General features: G+C 42.5%; 1 long non-coding RNA gene across 1 annotated transcript; it reads left to right on the forward strand.

The window, feature by feature from the left end:
- Nucleotides 1-16,983: 16,983 nt before the first annotated feature.
- LOC129343691 (uncharacterized) lies at nucleotides 16,984-18,630 on the forward strand. Its single transcript, XR_008598319.1, has 2 exons — nucleotides 16,984-17,189; nucleotides 18,313-18,630. It is a non-coding gene; the product is annotated as an uncharacterized LOC129343691 (long non-coding RNA).
- Nucleotides 18,631-21,367: the final 2,737 nt, after the last annotated feature.

A 21,367-nucleotide genomic window follows, 5' to 3' on the forward strand; every position in this document is an offset into this window, starting at 1 on the left:
AAATGAGGAAATAACACAGGAACTGGGCTTTTTTTCTGGGAAAAGAGGTGGTGGAACTCAGTGGGTTGCCAGCACAGAGGGCAACTCTTGGTGGGAGGTGGTGCCCCTGGTACCAAATGTGTGCGTGCATGTGTGCGCACAAAGTGCACACATGCTCCCAGGGTCAATGATGTCACTTTGGGTCAGCTGAAACAAGTGGGGAGTTTTGAAAAGTTTAAATTGCCCTCTTGAAAATGGTCACATGGCTGGGAAACAAACACCAAGCAATCTAAACTCCCCTCTGTCTAGAGATCAGGGGGCGGGGCCACCAGCCATGTGACCATTTTCAAGAGGTTCCGGAACTCCATTCCACCACACTCCAGCTGAAAAAAAGCCCTGCACGGGAAGATTACACAGTTACTCCCAGGTGCCCTCTCTCAAGTGTTAAAGCCCAGGTATCTGCTCAGTTTACTGAGTGTCTGAGGTCTTTGAAAAGGCAAGAGACATGGCTACAGCATCAATGGAGGAAGATTTAGGAGGCAGGAACACAACCAGAGATTTCATACCTTACCAAAGCCCACACAGCAAAAACTGTTCCATGGAAAGGATGGGATGGCACAAGTACTAGCCAGTTAGTACTGTGCACAAAAGGCTGCTCCTGAACAGTAGGACAACCAATTTATCTTATGCTCATTCCTCTACAGCAGGTTGTGCATTTGGCCAAAATGGGATGAGCGTGGTTCTGTAGTAGTTTAATCATTTTACTCATCTACATTTGAGCATATCCTTGTAAGATTCAGCTTGCTGCTGTGTTGTGGGAACATCAGGAAACAAAATGAGACATTCTTTGTTACACACCTGTGTGGGAAATCCAGATCATAAATTTAGATGTGTGCAATCATACTAGCTAAACATTTGGCTTGACCTTCAGCCTAATAACTTCACTGTGTCCTTGAGATGATGATGCAGCAACTAACTGCTGCCTGAAAGCAATGTATTTATATTATCTGCTCCAAAACTGCTGGGAATCTCTAATACATAAAAGGCTAAACATGTTGCCGATGACTCACTTTTTATCCTGGTGCAGGTGCACTGACAGGTCTGTGGAGTGCGCCTGTGCCAGGATAAAAAGTCGTTGTTGGCAGGCCTTTGAAGGCCTATGGAGCTGGCGGGGAGGCAGCTGCGAGGGCACTGCCCCTCCCCACTGGTTCCATGGCCCTCAGAGGCCTGACCAACTTTCTCCCTGCCCAGCTTATCCACGAGCAAGGGGGCGCGGTGGGGCCTGGCTGCCTGCTGCTCAGCTGGCCAGGGAGAAGGTGGGTGAACTGCTGCCTTCTCCCTGCCCAGCTGATCCACGGGCAAGGGGGACAGCAGAGTCCACTGGCAGCCCACTGCCACGTTGGGCAGCCTGGCCCGCTGCAGCGCAGCCAGCTGCTGAGTGGCCCGGCCCAGTAGCCCCCTGCAGTGTGGGTTGGCTGCCTGGCACCTGCTGCTAGAGCCTGTTGTATTATGACACAACAGGCTCTGGCGCTAATTCTGCCATACCATTTAAGAATACCTTTATTGGCATAACAATGTGAACATGCACAGTCAGCAGGAAGACTGCCATAAAGCACTACTGCTGAAAAATGCTGTCCCCTGGAAAAAAAATTGGGTAGCAGGGGTCATAACTGTTGGCAAGTCTGTAGACCTGCCCAGGTTTTTCCAACTCAGCAAACCTACTTCACAAAAAGAATATGTTGCTGTCACTTTGTTTTCAAGTATTGTCTCTGAAGGCTGCAATTAACAAATAATGGTGGACTTCCTATTCCCAGCAGCTCTGTGGTATTCACAGTAGAGGGGGCTCTTTACTCTTTAAGCTGGTTGTATGCAAGGAAAAATCATACAGTAATAACACCAAATAACTTCAAGAAGGAAGACAGAATTAGCTTGTGTGATGCTAGACTGACATGCCCTGGGAAGCTGACATACTCTATATTTGATCCATCACTCAGCATAGTGCAAAGAACACATTAGTCATCAAATGATTCAAATTATCTTTATCATTTTTTAAAAGAATGAAGTAAACTAAAAAAATAAGTTACCATCTGCTTGTGGATAGTTTGAGCAGAAAGTGTGATAGGAGTGATTAAATATTATTTGTTATGAATTATTTGCATAGCTGTAAGTAATAATATTATGATATTTCACCAAGGAGGCCTTGTTGGGTGACACCATTCATTTTCTCAACACTGTCTGTTGCCCAAATACAACAGTGAACAATGCCTACATGTAAATTAAGGGTCGCCAAACAAACGCCATTACAGGGTACCAGACATCCACGCAGATGCTCTAGGGAGAGGAAGTGGTTAAACCAATCAGAGCTGTATACAGCAGACATCAGCTGGAAAGCAGGAACTCAGAGCAGAACTACAAGTGACAAAAGGCACAGGTTGGACACTTGTCAGCTTCCCTCAAGTTTTGATGGGAAATGTAGGCATCCTAGTCTTGCAGCTTGGCTCTCTGACTGCTGTCCAATGGACTTTTCAACTGTCACTTGTCCAACATTCCACCAAGCTGCCTACATTTCCCATCAAAACTTGAGGGAAGCTGACAAGTGTCCAATCTGTGCCTTTTGTCACTTGTGGTTCCGCTCTCAGTCTTGTAGGGAAGATGTTGCATTTACCCAAAATCTGGTTTCTGAAATTCTCCTAGAAATTTCTCCCTGGATTTCAAATTTTTTTATTACTTGGCTTTGATTTTGAAATGGGATTCATTACTTTAAGAAATTGCCATTATTCTAATTTTTAAATTTGATTTCCACAGAGCACAGACATTTGCCCTTAGCTACATATTTAAGTTCCTAATTAATATGAATTCCTCCCTTCTATGAAAGAGCAGAGCACAACAGCAGACTTGATATGATTGAATCATTTGTTGTATCTAGACTCTTTGTGTGTGGTGTTCTGACAGAGTTCAGGAATGTACTTTTATGTATGTATGTATGTGTGTGTGTGTGTGTGTGTGTGTGTGTATGTATGTCATTTCTAGTCCGCCTTTCTCACTGAGACTCAAGGCGGATTACACAGTGTGAGATTAGTACAGTCAGTATCAGGAACATTTCCATAAACAATGCCATAGGGTAAATAAATACAAGTTCACAAAGACATAGCATTAGTAAAAATCCACTACAACATAGTGGTGAGGTCTATGGTTCCAGACTCATTAGTGGATCATCTGAGATCCCCTCCCTACAATACACCCCTCCTATCTGAGTAAAAAGCCTTTTTGAATAATTCCATTTTGCATCGTTTGTGGAAAGCTAGTTGAGTGGGGGCTCTCCTGACCTTCTTAAGGCAGGCCATTCCATAGGGTAGGGGCCCCCACAGAGAAAGCCTGTGAAGCATAAAACTTAATAGAAAAACAATCTATAATTCAACAGGATATTCAAATAAATCAAGATTGTTTTTTTGCATTGTTTTAGTATTGCTCATTTGTGCATCCCACTGTGCCAAGGGGGGTGGGGGAGGTGAGTCCCACAAGTTAATAATGCATTCTGAAAGTTAGTAAAGCAGACTGAAGGCAGCCATTCTGAAGAACTTTGAGAGAGGCAAGTTAGACTACAATCCAAATCAATCCAATCCAATCCAATCCAATCCAATCCAATATACTTTATTGCTTCAGCACAGTCATAGCAAATAACAAAAAAGTACAATACTATTAATACGAATTACTACATCCTAAAATTTAAACCAAAGTTAACAAATCTCCATCTAGAACTCTAAATCCATAAAACCCATACATCATATAATATAGTGTAATAAGTCCTACTAAGAGGAACTTATTGTTACCTTTAGAATAAAACTTACTTCAATAGTCTTAACTGTATTTTGTTTTCCAATGTTACAAACTTTGCCACTTGCATTGTAATCCATTTATCCTTATCTACCGGCAGCACTGCTAATTTGTCTTGCTCTGACCTCCCTGGCACCCATTGCAGAATATTTCTAAGATACTTCTCCCGAATAGTTGCAAATCTTGGGCATCGAAACATAACATGGGGCATATCTTCAATGGATTTATGATCACACGGGCACATGCAATCAACAAGTGGGGTCTTGTTATAACAGCCTTTCAGTACTGCCAAATGAAGTATATTCATCCTAGCTCTGGTAAACGACGTCCTATATTCTGTGACTGTTAGGTCATCAAAATAAGCTGGCTGGGCTATAGGATGAGATACAAGGTTTTTATATAAAGTTGCTGAACTCGTAATACCAAGCTCCCCCTGGTCTTATTGTGCTCTTATGTCCAGTAATCTTTGTTTAATTAGACATATAGCAGCAATATAGTCATCGCTCCTTAAATAATCTTCAGATAGTCCTAATTTAGAGACTAAAATCAAATTTGCATTATTTATCAAAGATGTTATATTTGGTTAGGTATTTCTTGTTTGCCAAGATATACTATGACCAAAATTAGCTCCATAGTTTAATGAGGTGTTTTCTTGATTCTCTTTCCCTCACATTCTAATCCAGAAATAGATCTTTGAGTTGATAGACAACAGTTTTCTGGTAAAGTATCAGATTTTGCAGACACGATAACCTTGTCAATTCTTTCTCTGTGTTGTTGATGGTCCATAGTCTGTGTTTGAATTTTTCATGAAGAAAATGTTCTTATGCAGTCCTGAATTCAAGCACTCGCTTTATTTATCCATTAAACAGCAAACTCCGAGTAGCTTCTGTCCACTGGCAGCATGAATCTGGGTTCCTTCCATCTACTGTAAAGGTTTAAAGTTTACAGGATTTTTTAATTCTCTGTGGTGATGCATGGTGACATCCTCATGTTCGAAAAATTCAACTTTAGAGGGTCCCCTTTTTAACAGCATTCTGGCAATAGGGGTGCTGCTGCTGCCCTTTTAAGCCTTGGCAATTAAGAATACACACTAAAGGCTAAACTACACGAGACAAATTCCACGAGGATGCTCAAGTGAAGGGGGATGCAATGTTAGCTAGGAAGCATAGTTTGGATTTCACCTCTCTCTACAGAGCCGGCAAAGATCGCTTCTCAGGGGGTTTGTGAATAATTGACACTCTTCAGAGAGGCAAAGAGGAAATTAACAAACCCTCTGAGGTGCGATCTTTCTTGGCTCTGTAGAGAGAGGCAAAATTCAAATTACACTTCCCGACTAACGTCGTGTTCCCCTTCACTCGGGCGACCTCATGTAATTTGTCTCTTGTAGCTTAGCTCTGAGAGCAGCAGAATTGTGCCCACTAACCTGCTCCTACTCATGTCTTATAGGACTTGTGAACATGAGACTGCATGAGTCATGTCCAAATAGTTCCTTACCCATTCCTTTTTGTTTTCATATGTTGTCATTTCGAGCCTTCTGCTTGGCCCATGTTTGTCACTAGCATTCCCGATTCATTTCTTTTATGCCATTTTAATACCATTTTTACATCTTTATACATCTGGAGACCTCCCAAGAATTACAACTTATCTCTAGCCTACAGAGGTCAGTAGTCCTCTCCCCAAACTCTGCCCTCCCTAGGTCCCCCCCCCATCTCCAGGAATTTCCCAATCCAGAGTTGGCAACTTTCTGTTACAACGTTGATGACAACAGCTTGGATCCAGGATTTTCAGGATTTCTGTAAACAGAACGGGGAGATTTTGCTGACCCCCCTATAGCAGACCTCCAACTCCCTTCTCATGCAGTTCCTAGGCATCCACTGTTCCCCTAGAGCAGATATTGGGAGTCCTTTTGTACTGCACATGGAGGTGGAGGTTGAGAAGTCCTGCTCCACTGATGGAAATCCCCTCTATTTGTGGAAATCACAACTGGATGTTAGCCATTAATTCTGTTGAATTTCATTAGTATGTGTGGTGGAACTGCCCCAATGGCCCATGAGTGCTGCTACATTTGGTCTGCCAGGGCACCTGGGCACCTGGCAAGTGACTGTCCTGAATCTGCCCAGCAATGCCGCACTCTCCTGGCTCACCCAACCCTCAGAGGGATTTTTCTCTCTCCTTTCTCCTGCACGCTGCCACCATTTTAGGAATTACATGCTGAGACTCCCAGCTTCTCTTCACACATTGCTGTTCTAAAGATCTGCCTAGTGCCTGTATCTCCCACTACCCAGTGACTAGTTACCAGTGGGATGGTTTACTGTACTTGTAACAACTGACCACCTCCCATCCCTAGCACCCATTTTAAATAGCCTGTTGGGATGGTGGGAGTCACTGTGGTACATAAAGAACAACTACCAGCATTTAAAATAGTAAAGCATTTATTAAAAGTCCACACCCATACTTTCTGCACAGCAACGGACTGAGGGAGGAATACAAAATAAAGGTGCAAAGCAAACACAAAATTCACTTTCCCCTCATTTTATACATGCCCTACTTGATCTTAATTTAAGGCAGACTCTTAAGCTTAGAAGTTACAGTTTCCTAAAAACTTCTCATCCCCTTGCAGTCTTTGTCCAGGCAGCCAGTCCTTTGCCTGCTTCATGTGGCAATTACTCAACCATCAAAAAGAAGCCCTGCTGTGAGAGCTTCTTCCTCCAGATGGAGTCAGCCAAAATGAACTTGTAAAAATGAACCCCTCTCCCTCCATGCTAAGGGACTTTATATCTTCACTTTCCCCACCCCCTTGTGGGCTGAAGAATCTTTTCTTGAAATCTCCAGGAGGATATAGTCTACCCCCTTGCACTTCCAAGTCTCTCTGTCCCTAGATTCCACCTAAGGCGTAAGCTGAACATTTCATCGTCGCCAGTCAGGTCATCCATTAGCATTTCCATAGCTTTGATGGTTGAGATACTTGGATGTCAGAAACTGGGATTTGGACAATGTGATCATGAAATGCAAGAACTTTTGGGATGCCAGCTCTGGGTTGGGCAATGCCTGAAATTTTGGGGACGGAAAGGACTTCAGCAGGATATAATGCCATAGATTCCACCCTCCAAAGTTTCCACTTCTTCCAAGGAATTTGATCTCGATACTCTAGGGATACCCTGCTAGGTACTCTAGAGATTCCCTGCTAGGGATTGGGAGTGGCTTTTCCCCCACTTTCACCTTCAACCCCCCCTCCACAACTCACCTGGCTGGCAGGGGAGAAAGGTGTGGGAATGGGCCTCCCAGGCGCACTTTTGGGGTGGCACGACGTCACTCCCAGGAGTGATGTTATTGTACCACCTGAGAGCATGCATGCATTTTGCAGTGGGCTGATTTGGGCCCCAAATGGGCCAACTAAGGCTCGTTTGAGGCCCATATTGGCCCGTTGTGAAGTGCATGCATGTTTCTGCACCTGCGTGATGACGTCACCCAGAAATACCATCGCCGGAAGTGATATCATTACACAAATGTGGGGGCAGTGCACGCAAAGCAGGTGCAAGTGAATCATGCTGGACTGCAAGCAAGGAAAGTTCCAGGTCCCCAGCCTCCCACTGGGGCAGTAAGGGGACCTGGCAACCCTAGAGTGCTTCTGCAATCAGTTGTAATACTAGGAGATCTCCAGGCCTTACCAGGAGACTGTCAACCCTATGTAAATCCCTAGCCTTCACATGTACAAGTGTACACAGGAAGGCTTGCTCTATGTGACCAGGAACACTGGCAAATGACCCCAGAGGGCACTATTTGTCCCATTGGTGTGTGTGTGTGTGTGTGTGCATATGCTCTGGAGTGTGACTGACAGTCCTTGTTGCAGTCACCTGTTAAATGTGATACCTCGTTTGTGCCTCAGTGGATGTGTGTGAGGTTTTGTCTTATCGCAATGTGCTCTGTGGCAGAATGTTTCATGCTAGCATTATGGCTTCCAAAGCCACTTCACAGCAGTTTTGCAGCATCTTAATTCAGCAGTGTATGCGCTGTATTGAACTTGTTGCTTTCCTGGGAAGGGCACAGGAGGTACAAAACCCAAAAGACAATGAAACAAGCTCAGTCTTGTTATTTGTATCGATCTCAGTTTTGCTCCACTTCATCCAGATATATAAATATATAGTCCCTAAAGAACAGAAGTGTCTCATGTTATGTCACTAAAGTCCATGTTCTGTATCCCTTTTCAGACTTTCATATTCCATGTACTAGCAACACAAGGGGATCATGTCTCTATTTTTCAACCTCCCTACCTTAATAATAATAACAACATTCAATTTATACACCGCCCTTCAGGACAACTTAATGCCCACTCAGAGCGGTTTACAAAGCATGTTATTATTATCCCTACAACCAGGGCCGATTCCAGATGGCTAACGTTCACGCGGAACATTGCGCCTCATTGCGGGGAAAATGCGAAATATCGCGTTTCCTCGTGCGAGTTTTGTGCGTTGTTGTGCGACGTTGCGCAAAACTCGCGCGAGGAAACGCGATATTTCGCATTTTCCCCGCAACGAGGCGCGACGTTCTGCGTGAACGTTAGCCATCTGGAATCGGCCCAGGGCTTTTTTTCAGCAGGAATGTGGTAGAACGGAGTTCTGGCACCTCTTATAAATGGACACATGGCTGGTAGCCGTGCCCCCTAATGTCCAGAAAGAGGGGAGTTTAGATTGCCCTCCACACCGCTTGGCGGTGGGGAGGGCAGTCTAAACACCCCTTTGTCTGGAGATCAGGAGGCGGGACCACTGGCTATATGACCATTTTCACTTAGGGCAATTTAAACTTTAAAAAATTCCCCTCTTGTTCCAGCTGACCCAAAGTGACATCATTGTGCGGTCTTGAGTTCCACCACTGAGATCCACCACCTCTTTTCCCAGAAAAAAAGACCTGCCTACAACAAACACCCTGTGAGGTGGGTGGGGCTGAAAGAGCTCCAAAGAGCTGTGACTAGCCCAAGGTCACCCAGCTGGCTTCAAGCAGAAGAGTGGGGGATCAAACCTGGCTCTCCAGATTAGAGTCCTGCCACTCTTAACTACTACACCAAACTGGCTCCCTTCCTGATACCTGAATAGCTGCTGCCATTCGGAGTAAACAGTACCAATAAGCCAATCCAATATCAGGCTGCCTTGAGTCACAGTATAAAGGGGGTCTACAAATAAAGTAAGTAGGTAAATATTTTTTCTCATGCTAGATTTATATTACTGTTTTTTAATGTTTCATTTTTTAAAAATTTTGTAAGCCATCTGGGGTGAGCTCCTGAAGAGGCAGCGTAAAAATATTATAAATAAATAAGTAAATAAATAGGGACACGTCTAGTCATGGTAGAGACATGCAAGCATTGGCAAGAACAGGGTCAAGTGGGAACAAGCTGACAACTTCTGGAATGACCGACTGCAATCCAGGCAGTTTCATCTGTTCCCATAAAGCAAGAAACCGTGAGCGATCACCTTTCCCTTTCAGCTCTTTTTCTTTCATGCCTTGAAAGTGTTTTGCAGAACAACCTCTTTTTAAAATGTATCAGCTCGGAGAAGGTAATTGTCCAGGGTTGACAACAATACTGTACATATATTTGGATATTTATTCACGAGATCAAATTGATAAAACAGGTTCCTTCGTGCTTCCTGATTTATCTACTGTTCGGGGATCCGTGGTGTATGCACTGCCTGGCTATAACTGTCTCGGATGATACAGGGATAAGATGAATACCCTCTACCGATTTCAGGTACAAGTAGGAAAGTGTAATCATAACTCACTTCAGAACCAAGTGATACATATTTATATTTTGCCTATCACTGCCTAGCAAGCCTTTTGCCTCTTTATTTTTTCATTCGTAGACCCTGGGTGCCCATCAATCATGTTTTCCATTTGTTAATACTGTTGTCAGTCAGAGGAAATTTATTGTGGTGTGACTTACGAGTCCAGCCAATCGAGCTCAGCTTCAACTCTCCATCCTGTCTGCTCTGCTACATAGCGGGCAGGCAGTCCGTGGGGCGATTCTTTCCTTGTGCCACATCAGTGAGATACCAAGGAGGGCATAACTGACCAGCTGGACACGAGCTTCTGCCCAGCAGGCTATTGCAGCAGAGAGAAGGCCACTTTTCAGTGTCTCTGTCCTGAGCCACATTTATCTGCCTACGCCAAAAGGGATGCCCGTGAGATCGTACCCCGCATTCTGCTGGGACAAGCCATAACTTTGATGAATTAAACGGTGACCAGCATCCTTCCTGCTTTCCGGCAATGCCTACCTTTAAAACAGAAAAAGGATAAAATGTCCAGTATTAAGTTTTGCACAAGTTAATGCGCTCTCTTATGCATTCTCAGAACAACCCTGCAGATTTGCCATTCCTCTTTTGTGGTCAGGAAACAGACGCCAAGAGTAGGTGACTTTCCCCCACAGTGAACCTGTGTGAATCTGCATTTCGCAGTCCCAGTGCAATGCTGATCTCTGAATCTTTGGGTCTGTGAAAAGTCCATGTGTGTGCACATGCATGCACACACACACAAAGTATCCTTTGGCTTGTGGAGTGCTGGTGTTCAACCACTAAAGACAAATGCCAGTGTTGACAGATCTGAAAATATATTGTCGAAGGCTTTCATGGCCAGAGAACGATGGTTGTTGTGGATTTTCCAGGCTGTATCTCAGAGTTTGACACTGAGAGATCCCTGTCTTTCAGTGCTACACCTCTGAAGATGCCAGTCACAGCTGCTGGCAAAACGTCAGGAACTACAATGCCAAGACCACAGCAATACAGCCCGGAAAATCCACAATAACCATAGATCTGAAAATACTTTGAGAGTCTTTGCTGCTGTATGCTCTCATTTCTTTGATGCTACGGTTGTTGCTTGACTGCTTTTACAGGTGTTTTTTCTTGAAGTCTTACAAACTCTGCAAAACTTTATTCAGGAGATTTCAGGGGGCTATGGTCTGATGCCACATTTTCCCCACTTTTCCAATGGCTTTCAGTTCTCTGACAAAGCATGTCCCCTCTCCCCCTCCAGTCTTCCTTATTTTCCTTCAGTTGTGTCTCTCTTCCTGGACCAACCAGCCTTCCTCCCCTTGCAGGACCTAAAGGAGGTGACCCTCTTTGGTCAAAATGTCAATAGCTACCGAGACACCTCTGAGATCCAGTTCCTATCAGCACCGCCAGCCCCCCAAGCTGCAGCTTCAGCACTGTCTACAAAACCAAACAGGGTGGCTTGTGCTTCGCAGGCCTTTTGTACTGGGTGTCCCTGGTTGACTCTGAAATGAGGATCTGCTTCATTTCCCTGCACCCCAAAGATTTCCCAGATGAGATGGATTTCTCCCAGGGCCAGCAGTTCTGGCCTTGACTAATGGGGTTTCCTCCAAGAGAATAGTGGTTGCCAGGTGAACAGCATCTCTTTTCCTGGCAGGTCTTTCAGTTCATGCGGGAAAGGCACAACCTTTGCAGGCAGCTCCATGGTCCTGCCCAAAGTGGCAGTACTTGTGCCCTGGAGGCCATGAGGAGAGGGTAAGCAAGAGACGGAGCTTGGCTGGCTGCTTGGAGGCCATGAGATCTGGCCTGCCTAGTATTTATCGAGGGAGGGTGTAAACAAAATGGTTTTCAATTTATAAGAAGGTAGAGGTATTCCACATCTTGTTGTGGCTACTTTCCCCCCCATTAAAATATGTAGTAGCCAAGCATGTAGAGCCTGTATGATGTAATGTAGTCTTCAAGGAGTGGCTGGATGAATACTTGTGGAGATGCTCTAGGCTGTTCCTGGATTGGGCAGGGGGAAGGGTTGGACTAGATGGCCTGTAAGACACCTTCCAAGTCTAGGATTCTATGATCTGAGTTCAAATCCTTGCTGGGTGACCTTGCCCCATTCTCACTCTTTCAGCCTATCCTACCTGACAGGGCTATTGTGAAGATTGAAAGGGGGGAAACCTCTGAGCTCCTTGGAGGAAGGGAGGGTTAAAAATGTACTAGAAGGTATTTAAGCACCCATGCTTCTGTGGACACCCATGCTTCAGCATCTGCATTGCATACTCGGCCTTTGCCTTCCTGATACACCCAAGAGGCTTACATGGAGCTGGTGTACCACATCTGGGCCTCCCTGCCAGGTAGGCACCTCCTCTGCTCCCCCTTTGATAGACTTGACCCCCAGGGCTGAGGCTGAAACATGCAAAGGCTTTTCACAAAAAGAAGAATGTCAAAGATAAAAGACTTTTGGCCTCTCTGCTTTGTGCCTGTTGGAAAGGGGTCCTGGTAGGGGTTTCTGGGAACAGGCTTCTGAGCAGAATTGCATTGGTTATTTTGTTGATTTTTTATAATTCTTAGCTGCATACACTATGAACAAGTTGTTCTCTTGCATATCTGTATGAGATCAACCTGTGGATTTTGCGGCTGGCTGGAGAGATAGCAAGAGAACAGAATCCTGTGGCCAAGTCTGCACATGGAGATCCTTTTCAGTCCCGTACTGGATTCTGAGACATCCACCACTTTTTTCCTGTGGCCTAGAAGCTTAGATTTTGGAGAGTATATTGAGCCAGGGCCATTCTCTGTTGGAGAACTTCGCCACAGGAAAACCTTTAATTGAAACTGCAACAGGGGACACTGAACTCGAGCCCTTTTGCATGCATAGCAGAACCTCTGCCTCTGAGCCACAGTTTCTCATGGGTGTGTGAGCCCAGAGTGTTTTTCATCATGGGCTTTTCATTTTGAAATTATGTGCCTCCTGCATTTCCATCCATGACAGAAATCACAGTGGCTAGCAGTAATGATAATAGCAGTTACAGTACTGATCAAATCATTAGCCACTTGGCCGTAATGCATAAGCCCTGATTTGGGGGGACGTTGGCTAAGGCCCCCCAGGACTTTACAGTTACATGGCATGTGCAACTGCTCTACATGGGTGACAGCATAGTTTTAGGGAGAGACAGTGCAAGCAGGAAATCTTGATGGGAGAAGTGCTCCTGCCTCACCACCAGCCTTGCATTTAAATTACAGCAAAAGAAATGCAAGGAAGGATTTGGGGATTGTTATTTTATTTTGATTTTTAACTGTAAATGTTTTTAATCTTGTAGCACATGCTGCCTTGAACCTCAAGGGAAGGTTTCTTAATGTGCTTTAATAAATTAATTTAAGAAATTAATTAACGTATTTGTAATTATTTCAAGTGTGTGTGTGTGTGTGTGTGTGTGTGTGTGTGTGTGTGTGTGTGTCTTTAAATGGTTGGTGAAGAATGGGGGTAAAAGAGAAGGATGAGTGAGTGATATGATTGGCTGATGACTGAGAGTGTGGGTGGAGTGAACTGATGTATCAGTTACTGAGTGGAGAGAAAAGATTCAGTCTGAGCAAAGCAGGCAACTTGTGTGGACGCCTGAAAGGATTCTTGTTTAGTTCAGTTAGGCAAATCTGTGTGAAGCCTGAACTGTGTATGTTTGTAAAAGAACATACAGTCAGGGCAAGAGAGGCAAACTGTGTGTGTGCCTGAGAGAAGATCTGAGTGACTGTGTCTATGAAAAGTAACTTTAAGAACAAATAACACTCTTTTGAAACCATCAAGCTTAAGAAATAATATGAGACCCTGGCAATTGAAAAAGGGAAAAATGAGTTATAGGGAAGGTAACAGAAGAAGGAACAGAAATAATGGACCACCAAGGTATAAAAAGAGCTTTTTATAAATATTATGCAAAATTATTCCAAAAGAAAATGACAGATTTAGACAAAATAGAAGCATGGTTGTTGTGGGTTTTCCGGGCTGTATTGCCGTGGTCTTGGCATTGTAGTTCCTGACGTTTCGCCAGCAGCTGTGGCTGGCATCTTCAGAGGTGTAGCACCAAAAGATAGAGATCTCTCAGTGTCACAGACTGTGACACAGAGATCTCTATCTTTTGGTGCTACACCTCTGAAGATGCCAGCCACAGCTGCTGGCGAAACGTCAGGAACTACAATGCCAAGACCACGGCAATACAGCCCGGAAAACCCACAACAACCATCGTTCTCCGGCCGTGAAAGCCTTCGACAATACAAAATAGAAGCATATTTGGAAAGAGCAAAACTACCAAAGATTTCCAAGACAATGAGAGAGATTTTGAATGTTCCAGTAACAGAAGGAGAAATTTTAGATGCTATAGAATCAACTAAAATAGGGAAAGCACAGGGTCCGGATGGAATTTCAGCAAAATTTTATAAAGTAATGAAAAAAAACTTGGTGCAGCCTCTACAAAAGTTGATGAATGAAATTATTAAGAAGAAAAATCTCCCGAAGACCTGGAATGAAGCAAATATCTCACTGATTCCAAGAGTCACAAGATTTATTAAATGTTAAAAGTTACAGGCCGATATCTTTATTAAACAATGACTATAAAATTTTTGCAAGAATTATAGCGGAAAGGCTTAAGAAATTTTTAATGGAATTTGTAGGGGAGGAGCAGGCCGAATTTTTACTGAATAGACAAATTAGGGATAACCCGAGAGTGGTGTTGGATGCCATTGAATATTATGATAAACATCCAGAAAAAGAAGTAGGCCTTTTTTTTGCTGATGCTGAGAAAGCCTTTGACAATTTGAATTGGGATTTTATGTTTTTGACGATGGAAAAGATGGAAATGGGACAAGATTTTATTAATGCAGTGAAAGCTATATGTTTTGAACAAAACGCGTCATTAGTGGTAAATGGTGACCTGACAGAAAAATTTGAGGTAAGAAAAGGTACAAGACAAGGATGTCCGCTTTCACCGTTATTATTTGTCATAGTGTTGGAAATACTTTTGAGGCAAATAAGAGATGATGACAATATTAAGGGTATAAAACTCAAAGGGTTTTCTTATAAGTTCAGAGCGTTTGCAGACGATGTAATGTTTATAGTAGAAGATCCAATCCAGACATTACCAACATTGTTAGATAAAGTTAAAGAGTTTGGAGATCTGGCAGGATTTACTATTAATAGATTAAAGTCGAAATTGCTCTGCAAAAATATGACAAAAAAGAAACAAGAACAATTAATGAATGTTTCAAAGTGTGAAGTAGTTCAAAAAACAAAATACCTGGGGATAGAAGTATCAGCTAAGAATATAGAACTATTTAAAAATAATTATGAAAAACTGTGGTCACAGATAGAGATCTGTTGAAATGGAACAAATTGAATCTGTCATTGTTGGGACGTATCTCAGTTGTTAAAAATGAATGTATTACCGAGAATGATGCTTCTGTTGCAAATGATTCCAATTGTTAAAGAAATGAAGCATTCTGACAAATGGCAAAGAAGAATTTCAGATTTTATCTGGGCTGGGAGGAAACCGAGAATTAAGATGAAGGTACTGTGTGACGCAAAAGAAAGGGGAGGCTTGCAACTACCAAATTTGAGACTGTATTATGAAGCAATTTGCTTGGTCTGGTTGAAAGAATGGGTTAAATTATCTAATTTAAAATTATTAGCTTTGGAAGAGTTCAATAACTTGTTTGGTTGGCATGCGTATCTATGGTATGAGAAATATAAAATGGACGGTATGTTTCAGCATCATTTTGTGAGAAGGAATATCTTCATGATTTGGCAAAAATATAAGAAATTTCTGGGTGAAAAAAGACCTATGTGGATTGTACTGGCGGAAGTGGTGAACCCAAATATGTATTATAAAGGGGAAGACTGGTTAACTTATAAGTAGTTATTGAGTGGGGAGAAAGATACCCTTCAGATAAAAAGTAAAGATGAGTTACCATTTGAGTATGGCTGGTTACAATATAGGCAAATCAAGGATATATTTGAAACTGACAAAAGAAATGTAAGTTTCAGAATAAAAGAAATGTAATGTAAGAAATGTAAGTTTCAGAATAAAAAACAGAACTAGGAGAGATTTTGTTTGGTGAAGAAGTGAAAATGATTTCTAAATTGTATAAAATTTTGCTAACATGGTATACACAGGATGAGGTAGTTAAAACACAAATGGTGAAATGGGCAATAAACTTTAATAAAGATGTTACAATGGAAAGCTGGGAATTTTTGTGGAGAAATACTTTGAAGATATCCACATGTAACAATTTGAAAGAGAATGGATATAAGATAATTTATAGATGATATTTAACACCGAAAAAATTAGCAAATGCAAACAGTGAAATGCATGGGAATAAATGCTGGGAATGTAAAAAATATGAGGGCTCTTTTTACCATATGTGGTGGACCTGTGAAAAGGCCAAAATGTTTTGGTCTAAGATTTATGGAGAAATGCTGTCAATTATGAAATATAATTTATTGAAGAGCCCGGAAATGTTGCTGTTAGGATTGAATATCCAAGAAGTTAACATGAAGGACAGAACTCTGTTATACTATATGACTGTTGCAGCAAGAATTTTGTATGCACAATACTGGAAACAAGAAGACATACCAGAAGTTGAGGAATGGATCCAAAAGCTGTTGTATATGGCGGAAATGGACAAATTGACAAGGAAATAGAGACCAGAATCCAAATGAATTTTTAATTGACTGGAAGAAACTTAAGGACTATGTGGAAAATAAATGGGACATGAGAGGACAACTGTGGACTTTAGATAGTTACTAAGTGATAAGAGCTATGAGAATGAACATGGACTTTACCTTTGATAATAGGGACTATAGAGTAATTAGAGATAACGATAAGAAATTAAGGGGTTTTAGTGCTGTTGGAAGTCAAAAAGGGAAAAGGGGGAGGGAGAAGGGATGGGGGGGCATATACTTTAAATATAAGGGTAAATGACTATGTATCGTATATTGTGTTGTATGTTAACCCATTCAATAAAAATCTATTTTTTAAAAAAGAAATAATATGAGACCAATACACTTATTGTATAAATAAAAAAATATTTTGTTTTTTCCCCCAACCCAGAGTATTTGTTATTCCCATATCCCATTCCTATCCTCAGGGCCATATAGTCCCACGAAGGAGCCTGATGTTTGGGCATGTAATAAAAGGGGAAATTTAAGTTATTTTGGAATATAATTCCTAGTGGGAGCAATCTACCAAGAGGGTGTAAAAGAAGAAAAGAGATAAAGGCAAAATCTAACTGAGAGAAAGAGAGGGGTTGTAACAGTATTAGTTTATTGATTTAATTTATTAAAATGTTTTATTACATAAATAAGCAGATGTCGAGCTAACAAGGAATAATCACAGCAAATAAATAGCAAAGCCAGGAGCTACTTCCTTGGCTTTCTGGAGTCAGTTCTTCAGCTCCTCCCTGTTTTCCTTCCCTGGGTCAGGGTTCCCATGGAGCTTTCTGTTTTGTGTGGCAGGAGTCAGCCCCAGCGGTGATTTCATTGCTGTTTTCTGCAGAGAGACAGAAGCCGATCATCAGCAGTCGATGTCCTTCCTGTGCCAGGTCTGCTACAACATGGCCTTCATCTTTGCGTACAGCATGTGACAGGTGAGAGCCCGATCCATGTGAAATCCTGAGGAACCAGGGGTTCTGGACACTGCAAACAGGGTGGAAAGTTCAGTGGTTGCCTCCTTGACATTTATCAACTGCAGAACTGGTGATTCTGGTTCCAGTAACTGGTATAGAATAAAGACATGTCCATTAAACTTGGGCATTCAGGTTTGCTTTCCCCCCCATTTTTATTATTAATTCCAGAAGGGCCATTTTCAGGATTGAGGGTTTTTTAATTGTATAGTTTTGTTTCTTTCGTTACTGATTCACTTTCATAACTGGTTTCAGTGGAAGATACCCCTTCCCTTTTCTCAGGTCTGTACCTTTATGGTTTCCCATCCAAATTGGATAAAACTTGGAGTGATTGTAGTATTTCCTGAGGACACCCACACTGCCGTATTTCAGACAGATAGAATAAAGCCCTCTTCACTTTTGAGCCAACGAAAGACAACCGTGTTAAAACAGGGTTGTACATACCTGTAACTATTGTTCACCGAGTTCTTCTGTGCTGACACACAGGTGCAGGCCAGCCACCAGAACATTCTTAACTGCTTTCTTGAGCTCCAAAGAGGCTGTTGCTCACGAGCTTATAGCAACCGTTTCCTGCCCAAACGGTTACATGCACTAATGGCAAGCAATGGCCCCTTCCCTCAGTTCTCCTATGCCACCGCAACCCATCATGAGAGCTAATATTGGAGTTCACAGCAGGGTAGGAGGGGATGTGTGTCAGCACAGAAGAATTCAATGAACAATAGTTATAGGTATGTACAACCCTGTTTTCATCATCGTTCTTCTGTGCCTCCGCACATGGGAGAGTACCAAGCTAAAGATGCTGAGGAGGCAGGGTGAAACTCCAACTCAACTTTATTAAACATAACTTCAAATATGACAGCAATTAATGTCAAAGGTAAACAAGTTCTCATGCAAACACATAACAGAAAGTGAGCAATGAGAGCAAGAGGCTCCACAACTAACTCCCCAACAGGGTATCCTCCCCAAATGAATAGTCAATACCGTTGAATACAACACTAGCTTATCTCATGAACCATTGCAGTGCCATAAACCATTTTGCATAAAATCTCCAATTGCATTAATTAATTTAGTGCTTTTTTTTTTTAAGGAAAATAAGGATTGAAGAACAGCTCTGGCTACTGCAATATCTTGATTTGCATTGATATCCATAGCATAATGCTTCACGAATGTGTCAGCAGAAGACCACGTTGCTGCTTTGCAAATGTTAACAATTGGAACACCCCTGAGCAAGGCAGATGACGCTTCCTGAGACCTTGTAGAACGAGCCTTAAGAAGCAATGGACATTTTATTCCAGCCATTGCATACACCTTAACAATGGCCGAAACAATCCATTGGGACACTGTCTGCAGAGATGCTTTTTTGCCCTTGTCTTTGTCCCCAAAACAAATAAACTGATGCAGACTATTATGGAAGCCCTTTGTCCTATCTAAATAAAAGGCTAAAGCCCTTCTAAGATCTGAAGTGTGAAGAACTTTTCCTCCCTTAGTCTCTGTGTTAGGAAAAAACATGGGTAATGTAATATCCTGTGCAAGATGAAAAGCAGTTACTACTTTTGGTAGAAATTGAAGGCATGGTTGTAAAACCACCTTGTTAGCATGAAATTTCAAGAAGGGAGGGTCAGCCTGAAGGGCTGCTAACTCACTCACTCTCCTGGCTGAAGTTACAGCCACCAAAAAAGCAACCATATATGACAGCAAATCTAAAAAGCATGTTGCTAGTGGTTCAAACGGTGGTAGCATCAATCTTGCTAATACTAAAGACCACTGAGGTATCGGCGGTGCTACAGGTGGGTATAGGTTAAACATTCCTTTCAAAAACTGGCAGGATTTGAAATGGGAAAATACAGTATGGCCCTCAACCTGCTCGTGAAATGCAGAAATAGCAGCTAGATGCACCTTCAAGGATGTAACCATTAGCCCTTGATTTTTCAACTCACACAGATAATCAAAGACTAAACTCAATTGGCACTTAGAAGGCACTACACTGTTTGTCACTGCCCATGTTTTAAATCTAAGCCACTTAGCATCATAAGATCACCTCGTGGAAGGTTTCCTTGCATTTAATAAGACCTCTTGCACCTGCATGGAAAAATCTATAGGCGAGGTTGTATCCACCAAACAGTCAGGTGCAACTTCCTGGGCTCATGATGAAACAGATTCCCGTTCACCAGGAGATCCGGCCGAGGAGGTAAGTGCACATATGTCCGTCTGGACAGCTCTAACAGTTTTGGAAACCATACCTGCCTCGGCCAAAACAGTGCCACCAGAATGCAATTGGTATTGTCTTTCTCTATTTTGCACAAAACCCTTGCCACTAATGGGAATGGGGGGAATATATAATGTAGCTTGTGGGTCCACACAAACTGGAAAGCATCCCCAATGGACAGGGGGTCGCTCCCTGCTCTTGAACAAAACACTTGAGCCTTGGCATTTTTTGATGTAGCAAAGACATCTCTGTCTGGTGAACCCCAGATCCAAAAAATCAAATCAATGTATTCTTCGTTTAATGCTCATTCATGGTCCAACATCAGTACCCTGCTGAGCACATCCACCCGAACATTGTTGGATCCTGCTATGTGTATAGCCTGAATTGTTACACCATTCAGAATCGCCCATTGCCAGATGAGTGTGGCCTCCTTGCAGAGAGTCATTGATGCAGTACCACCTTGTAGGTTTATGTAATACATTGCAGTTGTGTTGTCCGTCTGCACCAAAACATGACGATTCCGGAGAAGCGCTGCAAAGGACACAAGTGCAAAATGTATCGCTCTTAATTCGAATGAATTAATGTGTAGCCTTCTTTCTCTCTCTGACCATACATCCTGAACAAACAAAGACCCACAATGGGCCCCCCAGCCTTGCAATGATGCATCTGTAGTCACTGTGATGTCAGGGTGCAAATGCCCAAATGGGATTTCCTTAAGCAAATTTTCATCCTCTAACCACCAGTTAAGGGATGACAGTATGGTCCTAGGCACTGAAAACCTCAAGCAGGGAGAGTGCTGCATAGGATTATATCTACGTACAAACCAATTCTGAAGTGACCTCATGTGAAGTCGTGCAAATGGCACCACTGAGGTTGTAGCAGCCATATGCCCCAACAAACATTGAATTGTGCGCACAGACTGGAAACGATTCTTCTTTAAGATAGAAATTATGCCCTTAATTGACTTAGCTCTTTCATGGGGCAACAATGCTTTTGCCACCATAGAGTCCAATACTGCACCAATGTAAGACACCGTTTGACAGGGCACAAGCTTTGATTTTTCAAAATTTATAAGCAGACCTAAGCGCCTGCAAGTGCTTACTACTAAGTCTACATCTTGCAGTAGTTTAGCCTCTGAGCCTGCCACAATAAGCCAATCATCCAAGTATGGAAAAATGGTACAGCCCTGTTGTTGAAGACACCACAGGTGCTACACACTTTGTGAACAGCCGTGGTGCTGTGGACAGGCCAAAGGGGAGTACTCTATAACGGAATACCCTTTGTTGGTAAACAAAACCTAAGTACTTCCTATGCTCCTTTCGTATTCCTATATGAAAATAAGTGCCCTTCAGGTCAAGGACAGCAAACCAATTACCTTCCTTCAGTAAGGAAATAACTGAAGATAAGGTGACCATCTAAAATTTTGTAACCTTAAGGAAAGCATTAAGGCCCCTTAAATCTAGAATAGGACGTAAACCCCCGTCTTTCTTGGGGACCAGGAAGAAACGAGAAAAGAAGCCCTTCCCAGACTCCTCATATGACACTTTTTCAATAGCACTCTTGGCCAGAAGAGATATGATTTCATCCTCTAGTTCAACCAAGTTATTATTTACTGCCATTGAAGGCCCAATACACACAGGCAACTAAGCGAACTCCAACCCATAACCTTTATTAACAATCATTAAGACCCATGACCTGTTCCAAAAACAGCTAATTAGTAAAGAAGAAACAGATCGATATTTGGACAAGAGAAAGTTACCAAAAATCTTGGATTCCATGAGGACAACTTTGAACACTCCAATAACTGAAGAAGAAATTTTAAAATCTATAGATTCGATGAAACTGGGTAAAGCACCAGGTCCAGATGGAATTTCAGCTAAATTTTACAAAATTTTGAAAAAAGACTTGGTGCAAGTTTTACAAAATTTGATGAATG

The sequence above is a fragment of the Eublepharis macularius genome, chromosome 15, assembly GCF_028583425.1.
Source record: "Eublepharis macularius isolate TG4126 chromosome 15, MPM_Emac_v1.0, whole genome shotgun sequence".
Taxonomy (NCBI): domain Eukaryota; kingdom Metazoa; phylum Chordata; class Lepidosauria; order Squamata; family Eublepharidae; genus Eublepharis; species Eublepharis macularius.